This window comes from Citrus clementina, unplaced genomic scaffold (assembly GCF_000493195.1).
Source record: "Citrus clementina cultivar Clemenules unplaced genomic scaffold, Citrus_clementina_v1.0 scaffold_1, whole genome shotgun sequence".
NCBI lineage: Eukaryota > Viridiplantae > Streptophyta > Magnoliopsida > Sapindales > Rutaceae > Citrus > Citrus x clementina.
This window is the reverse complement of record NW_006263303.1, coordinates 9,143,012-9,152,351: the sequence shown is the minus strand read 5'-3', so window position 1 is coordinate 9,152,351 and position 9,340 is coordinate 9,143,012. Positions and strand designations below refer to the sequence as shown.

Sequence of the window (9,340 nt, the reverse complement as noted above, 5' to 3'; positions counted from 1 at the left end):
TGCACAATAAGTTTTTGGCGCCGTTGCCGGGGAGGTAAGTAATTTTAATTCATAGAATTAATTTTTGTGAATAATTTCTTTTATTTGTTTTCTTGTATATTTTTTATAGAATTAATTTTTGTGAATAATTTCTTTTATTTGTTTTCTTGTATTTTTTTTATTATTAAAAAAAAAGAAAAAGAAAAAAAAAGTGAATCTACATTTAAAGGTTAGTATTTCTTTTCTTTTTCTCTTCTTTAAAATTCTGTAATTTAATTTTCAATTTATTTTTCTTTGTAATTTTTTTTTATCTTATTAATTTATTTTTAGTTAATTTATTTCACGTATTTGTTTTTGTGTATTTTTATAGAAAGGTTTTAATAGCGCAATAAGGTTAGTATCGTAATTTCTCCCTCTTATTTATTTTTATTTGTTTTGTTCCCATCTTTATTTTCATTTTATTTGTTTTGCATGCATGGTCGTAGGTCATTATTACCTAATCTTGAACCTATAGACCTTGAATTAGAAAAAACACTTCGCACACAAAAGCACATTAAAAATAAATTTGAAATGGATTTGCAACCACAAGAGAGGCCATTTAAGGACTACTTCAGTCCCTCGGCTAATTTGAGCACATCATGCATAAGATACCCAAATGTAGCTGCTAGGAGTTTCGAATTAAAACCTAGTGTGCTAAATTGTCTCCCCACATTTTATGGCCTAGAAAATGAGGATCCATATAATCATCTGAATGATTTTCATGCCATTTGTCAAACTTTTAAATATGAAAATTTTTCAGACGATGATGTTAAACTTAGACTATTCTCATTTTCTTTAAAGGATAGAGCTCGTTCATGGCTTAATACATTGCCTGCTAATAGCATTGCATCATGAGAACAAATGGTTACAAAATTTTTGAATAAATATTTTCCAGTGTATAAAATCAATGCTATTCGCAGGGAAATCTCAGAGTTTACTCAGAGAGAAGACGAGCAATTTTTTGAAACTTGGGAGCGATTCAATGGGCTACTCTTGAAGTGTCCACATCATGGGTATGAGAAATGGCACCAATGCCAATACTTTTTGGAGGGATTACTGTCGAATGTGCAAGAATGGCTAATGGCAACGAGTGGAGGAGAGCTAATGTCAAAAAGTGCATCAGAGATTTGGGAATTCTTCCAGCGACAAGCAGATAATTCCCAACAACGGAGTCGATCACTCAGGACTACTAGAAGAATTAAGGGAGTAAATGAGGTTCACATTGGCGAGTCAAGTTCAGAAATTAAAGAAGTCAAAGCGATAATTGAAGGTCTCTCTCGACAAATAGCATCGTTATCGACTGCTAAATCAACAGAGCCACATGACCATGACTCATACTCAGATCAAGCCAATGTCATAGGTGTAATGAGAAAACCATCGAATTACAACCCATACTCCAACACATATAACCCTGGATGGAGAGACCACCCCAATTTTTCATGGTCTCAAGGACTCCAACAGAATGGACCAGCAGCTCCAGCTCCACCAATGCAACCAATTCCTCAAATTTCTCAAGCCTCTCAGCCCCCATTTAGACCATACAATCAGAACCAGAACTACTCTCAACCCAGACCATGGGAGGATGCATTCCAAAATTTCAAGAATGTTACTCACTCCACGATTGAGCAACAGAATCGCACCATTGATGGACTACGAAATGAGTTGAGAGCAGGCTTCAATTCACAAGCCCAATCAGTTTCAAGCCTCGAGAAGATGGTGGGACAGCTTACTTCTTCAGTTCAGACCTTGGCAATGACTGTTGAGAAAGGTAAGTTTCCAAGTCAACCAGTGCCTAATCCTAAAGGAGTACATGAAACAAGTACCAGTTCACCACAACAGCATGGAGAGGTCAAAGCAGTAATGACCTTGCGAAAAGGAAAAGAAGTCGACAACAAAGTGGAGATGCCAGTGACAAAAGAAAATCAAATTGTTCCTGTGAGTGTTGAGGAATCATCACCGGAGGAGAAAGAAGAAACCAACCCACGAGAATACGTTCCGAAAGCTCCATTTCCTCAGAGGTTAGCGAAAGGAAAAAAGGGAAAATCCACAGGTGAGATTCTTAAAATCTTCAAACAGGTAAGTGTTAACATCCCTTTGCTTAATGCTATTAAACAAGTTCCATCTTATGCCAAGTTTCTTAAAGACCTTTGTACTAAAAAGAGAAATATGCATGTTCAAAAGAAAGCATTTTTAACAGAAAACGTTAGTTCTATACTCCAACATAAAATTCCTTTAAAATGCAAAGACCCAGGCTCCCCCACTATTTCATGTAGTATAGGGAACCACACAATTGAGAATGCTTTGTTGGATTTAGAAGCTAGTGTAAATCTTTTGCCTTACTCTGTATTCGTGAAACTTGGACTGGGAGAATTACACCCAACTCCAGTGGTGTTACAGCTTGCAGATCGGTCCACGAAAATACCTCGTGGTATTGTGGAGGACGTGCTTATCCAGGTAGACAAATTTTATTTTCCTGTTGATTTCATTGTAATTGATGCTCAACCAATACAGTATTCGAGGAAGCACATCCCCATTATTCTAGGCCGACCTTTCTTGGCAACTACGGATGCTCACATTCAATGCAGGACTGGAAATATGCAGTTGTCCTTCAGCAACATCACTATGGAGCTGAATATCTTCAACATTGCCAAACAACCTCACAATGCAGATGATGGAATTGTTGATGTGGATTTAATAGAAGCATTAGTTGATAATACTTTTGTTTCAAACCTTAGTGATGATCCTTTACAAACATGTTTAACTCACTTTGGTTTGAATTTTGATATTGACAGATCGGTCGATGAGGTCAACGCCCTGCTTGACTCAGCACCATCTATGGACACTAATAAATGGAAGTCAAGAGTTGAGCAACTAGCACCATCAGAGAAGAAACTCATCCCATCATCAGAATCACCACCGAAACTCGAGCTCAAACCATTACCCAACACTCTGGAATATGCATTTTTGAGAGAAGAAAGTACTCTGCCGGTAATCATCTCATCATCCCTAAATGACGAACAAAAAGGTAAGTTGTTAGATGTTTTGAAAGAGCACAATGGGGCATTAGGATTGATCATAGCAGACATAAAATGTATAAACCCAGTAGACTGCATGCATTACATTCACCTTGATGAAAATGCTAAAACTACTAGGGAGATGCAACGTCGGTTAAATCCTAAAATGAAAGAAGTTGTTAGAACAGAAGTCCTTAAACTATTAGACGCAGGTATCATTTACCCAATTTCTGATAGTTCATGGGTCAGTCCTGTATAAGTTGTCCCCAAAAAATCAGGAGTCACTGTAGTTACCAATGCCGATAATGAATTGATACCCACTAGAGTGACTACAGGATGGCGTGTATGCATTGATTATAGGAAGTTGAATTCTGTCACACGTAAAGACCATTTTCCTTTACCATTTATTGATCAAATGCTTGATAAATTAGCAGGTCATGAATTTTATTGCTTTCTAGATGGCTACTCAGGATACAATCAGATCCCTATAGCACCAAAAGATCAGGAGAAAACTACTTTCACTTGCCCTTTTGGCACATTTGCATATAGGAGAATGCCATTTGGATTATGCAATGCACCTGCTACATTTCAACGATGCATGTTGAGCATTTTTTCTGATATGGTTGAACGATTCCTTGAAGTCTTTATGGATGACTTTTCTGTCTTTGGTGACTCGTTTGATCAATGTTTACATCATCTAACACTAGTTCTGCAGAGATGTATCGAGAAGAACTTGATCTTAAATTGGGAGAAATGTCATTTTATGGTAAAACAAGGTATTGTTCTCAGTCACATCATTTCGAGCAAAGGTATTGAGGTTGACAAAGCCAAGGTGGATCTCATTTCTAATCTTCCTCCACCTAAAACAGTCAGAGAAGTAAGATCTTTCCTTGGGCATGCTGGTTTTTATAGACGTTTCATTAAAGATTTTAGCAAAGTTTCTAGACCCTTATGCAATCTACTTGCTAAGGATGTACCTTTTGTCTTTAATGATTCATGTCTTGTTGCGTTTAAATAATTAAAGTATTTGTTGACATCATCACCCATCATTCAGCCCCCAAACTGGAGCTTACCATTTGAGCTAATGTGTGATGCATCTGATTATACAGTAGGAGCAGTATTAGGACAAAGAGTTGATCGAATTCCCCACGTTATTTACTATGCTAGTATCACATTAAATGATGCACAGTTGAACTATTCAACTACTGAAAAAGAAATGCTAGCAGTAGTGTTTGCATTGGAAAAATTTCGATCATATCTCATTGGTTGTAAAATAATTATATTCACGGATCATGCTGCTCTTAAATATCTTCTCACAAAGAAAGATGCAAAAGCTAGACTAATTCATTGGGTGTTACTTTTGCAGGAGTTTGACTTGGAATTCAAAGATAAGAAAGGCACAGAGAATGTTGTGGCGGACCACCTCTCTCGTCTCCATTTTGACACAATTATAGAATCATTACCATTGAATGAGTCATTTCCAGATGAACAATTAATGAATGTGGAAGTATTACCTTGGTATGCTGATATAGTTAACTATCTTGTTACAGGAAACTTCCAGAGCATTGGACCAAGCAAGACAAGGCTAAATTCTTTGCAGAAATAAAGAATTTCTTTTGGGATGACCCGTATTTGTTCAAGTATTGTGCAGACCAAATTGTTAGACGATGCGTCCCAGAAAGTGAAATTTCGAATATCCTTTCATTCTACCATGAACAAGCTTGTGTAGGCCATTTCAGTGCTAAGAAAACAGCAACTAAAGTTTTACAATGTGGTTTCTATTGGCCAACTATATTTCGAGACGCTTACACTTTCTGTTCTTCATGTGATAGGTGTCAACGAATGGGGAGCATTACGCGAAGGAATATGATGCCACTAAATCCAATTTTAGTGGTTGAGATTTTTGATGTATGGGGTATCGACTTCATGGGACCCTTTCCCCCGTCTTTTGGCCATCAATACATATTGGTTGCTGTTGACTACGTATTGAAATAGGTAGAAGCAATTCCATGTAGAACCAATGATCACAAGGTGGTGATAGGATTTTTGAAAAGCAATATTGTCTCACGCTTTGGATTCCCTCGAGCAATAATCAGTGATGGTGGTGCCCACTTTTGTAACAAAGCATTCAAAGCTCTTTTGACAAAGTATTCAATCACACACAAAGTGGCGACCCCGTATCATCCGCAAACCAGTGGCCAAGTTGAGATCTCCAATCGAGAAATAAAGCACATATTAGAAAAGACGGTGAGGCCAGACAGAAAAAATTGGTCATTAAGACTTGATGATGCCTTATGGGCATATAGAACAGCTTTCAAGACCCCGATTGGGATGTCACCCTACAGACTAGTGTATGGAAAAGCTTGCCACCTACCTGTGGAACTCGAGCATCGTGCGTATTGGGCCATCAAGAAATTCAACTTTGACATGCAGCAAGCCAGCTCAGAAAGAAGATTACAGCTGGCAGAACTTGAAGAAATTCGCAATGATGCATACGAAAATGCCAAGATTTACAAGCAATGAATGAAAGTCTTTCATGATAAGCAAATTATGAGAAAATCGTTCACTCCAGGTCAGAAAGTGCTTTTATTCAATTCTCGCTTGCACCTATTCCCAGGTAAGTTACGCTCTCGTTGGTCTGGTCCCTTTATTGTTCATACTGTTTTTCCACATGGGACAATTGAAATTAAGGACCCAAAGAACGGTGTCACGTTTAAAGTTAATGGTCAAAGATTAAAGCCATATCTAGAGTACCAACCACATGAAGAAGACACCGAAATAAATTTGAGTGACCCACCAAATTTGAATTGATTTTTTTTTCTTTTCGTTGATTTGATTTTTCTTTCTTTCTTTTTATTATTATTCTTTTGCTAATTGAAATTGTTTTTGCATAAGTGTGTTTATTTTACCATTAAGTTTTCTCTTATCATTTTTAATCATGAGTCTCATACTTAGACCGTTCCTCCTGAACATTCTTAAACCACTTCAACGTGTCAAAACTCATCTCAAAAGGCAGATTCAATTTTGTAAAACACAACGCATTTGGGCTCTACAACCACCAGAGTTAGTAGCCTATGTTGAGGGTTTAGAACGCCAACTCCGAGACATTGAGAGAAGTGTTTACGACATCCAGTTGGAGCTTGAGGTAAATTCAATAAGAGGACCATTTTAATTTTCTTTGTGTGTTTTAATTTATTTTTCTGTTTGTGTGCTTTAGTTTGTTACCCCGGTGAAGTGGTGGATAACGGTACTCCATGACAATCAAGTCGGTTACTTCAGTTTCCCATAATAACTGATATTCTGAGGCGAAGGTATGGACAGAAACGAGATTCTAGCGAAGCTTCACAAGCAATTCCCTTCACTTCCTCAGAATGCCCTCCTTACGATTTATAAAGCTCGGTCCGAACGCATGCGATTACTCATGAGGAATAACATACCTGCTGACATCCGTTGGTTAATCGAAGCAAAAGTACGATCGGCAGGTGAGTTACCTCCAAAATTTATTGCATACATGCCTGGTTGTGGTAAAGGAAATTATGCAAGAAAACGACGAGCTCGAAGAATTTCTGTTGCTTGTCATAAGTGTGCCAGAATGAGTTGCAATAAAAACCCATGTTCTTTAGGAATGGTGTCTGATAACAGGGAAGATAAGATTCAATTCATTAGGGATGGCTTGAATAAGGAGTCATTGGATGATATCCTTTTGTCTCTTGAAACACATCCCAGTGGATATGTGCAAGGAGCGATTCTCCAGTTATGGCCATTATTCCAGAAAGAGCATGCATGATATAGTCTCGGGAATCTGACTATAAACGACCCTGTTTGCCAGTTTATAAGAAAACTGGATAGGAAGCCTATCCTCGACCCATAGAGGGCGTTCAAGCCGTTTCTGGACGTAAAACCAGAGGAAGATGTGAGCCACAGTCGCAACTACCTGTAAATATCCTTTTACTTTATTGTTATTTTATTTCACTATTGTCTTATTGTTTGCATTATTGTCTTTAATAATTTTATTACTGTTTGCTTTTTCCTTTTTACTGTTTTCTTTTCCCTTTTTACTGTTTTCTTTTTGACTTGCGGGCCACGTGCTTTACGCGTTATTTGACACTGACATATTACCTCATACACAACCATGACCCACTATCACCAAGACTCTTAAATGTGATTTCTTTTTTGTCAAGCACTCACAAATTGTTTTCGAGAAGTATCACAATGGCAGCTACTCCCAATAGACAATTCAATAACATTTGTGTGCTTTCTGGATTTACCTATGGCAAACATAAAGAGTTCGTTGAGGCAGCTATAGATCTTGGTCGAAGCATAGCAGCGAGAAAATTACACTTGGTGTATGGAGGAGGTAACCGAGGGTTATCAAAAATGGTCTCAGAAGCAGCTTTTATCAGAGGAAGTCAAGTGTTAGGCATCATCCCAAGAGTCCTAAAACCATTAGGCAGTTCGTCTGACTCATCAACTGGAGAAGAGTTAGTCGTTTCAGGTATGCAAGAAAGAATAACTGAAATGCTTAATCATGCTGATGCTTTTATTTTCCTTCCAGGAGATCTTGCAACACTAGAGGCACTTATCACGCTAGCATCTTGGGCCCATCTGCACATCCACCAAAAACCCATCGGTTTGTTAAATGTCAATAACTTTTATGATGGCTTTATCTAATTTCTTAACCATGCAATAAAAAACTCATTCCTTCTAATGTAAAAAAACTTTTTATTTGTGCTCACACTGCTAATGAGCTACTTGATATGTTACAAGCTTATAAACCGGAGCCAGACCCCTGGACCTTTGTGTTGGAGCGCCCAAATAATGATGGTAACAGTAGCCGCAGTAAGAAGTACAAATTAGATTTAACTCTCCGCTTGTAAATATTGTTTTCTGTGTTGCACCACCCAGGTGATGTCTTCTAAACTCTACTTCTTTCCTTTCAAACATTGAGGACAATGTTTCGTTCTGGTTGGGGGGAGGGAATAGTCGACAATTGTGGAATTTTGGTTAAGTTTTTACTAATTTTTGTTGTAGAAACTAACTGTTGCTAACTTTTTGTGTCGAAGATGGCTGAATATGGAGTGTAGTGACTCTAGAAACGCATCTTCATCGTTTTAAAAAAAAAATTTTAAAAAAACTTTTAAAAAAAATTCAGACATTTTCTTTTTCTTTTTCTTTATTATGTGTTTATGTTTATTTTTCTTCTTTTTAATTTCTCCTCTATAAATATACATTTTCCAACTTGTGAGTCGAAGATGGCTAAATATGGAGTGTAGTTCCTCTAGAAACGCATCTTCTTTAAAAAAAATAAAAAATCATTTTCGTTTTCTATCATTTTACGTATAACTTTTCTAATTAGTTTTTATGTATCATTTTCACATTTCTGCATGCATATTTTCCTTTCATGTTTAGAATAGGTTGAGGGGTAGAATGTTGTTTAAAAAAAAATTGTGTGATTTATTTTAACATTGGGTGACATGATTAATTTTAAATTTTAGTATTTGTATTATCTTTGGTCTTAAGTGATGTTACATTATGTTTGCTACTCTACATGTTGATGTCGGAGACATATATGAGTTGCTTGAAGGAATGAACATGTCATAATAAGTACCAAGTGAGTTTTTGAGCCTATCATTTTTCTTGGAGAGTAACCATTTTGCCCATTCTTTATACAGTTTAACAGTTTATTATTGTATACACAATCTCTAGATTTCTTTTGAGTTAACCCTTAATAAAAAAAAAGAAAAAAAAAAGTGTGTTGCTACATTTGGAGGCCCATCTAACTAGTAGATATGGAAGGTTATTTAGAGCCTTAAAAGACAATGGAAATGCCATCTTTGATCCGTTTGAGCCTTTCTAACCATCCCTTTTATTAAATATCCATAGTTAACCCTTTTGAGCCTTAAAAAATATATATATATATATTTTCTTTGTCAACTTATCATCTTGACCCACTCCGATTTGGAATATTACCCGATATCTTATAAGTTCCATCACCTATTTATGTTTGAGAAAATGTAAATAATTATGTTGTTTAGTGAAGTTATACCCAAAAAAAAAAAGCAAAAAAAAACAACAAAACAAAAGTTGTTGTTTCAAAAGAATAAAAATAACAATAATAGGTGAAATCCACCTTGCAACTTCCAAAAAAAAAAAAATTCTCTGCATTTTTCTCAAACATATACTTTGTTTTCCTTATTTCCTTTCTTTGTTAACCATGTCCCTAGCCTACGTTACATCCTAATAAAAGTCCTTCCTGATTTTAGGGAACTATAATCTGAAGTAGAAGCTAGTTATATGGGCTAAAAAGA

General features: G+C 36.5%; 1 non-coding gene across 1 annotated transcript; it reads right to left on the bottom strand.

The window, feature by feature from the left end:
• Positions 1-930: 930 nt before the first annotated feature.
• On the bottom strand, positions 931-1,034 carry LOC112095945. Its single transcript, XR_002904105.1, has one exon. It is a non-coding gene; the product is annotated as a small nucleolar RNA R71 (small nucleolar RNA).
• Between the last annotated feature and the right edge of the window lie 8,306 nt (positions 1,035-9,340).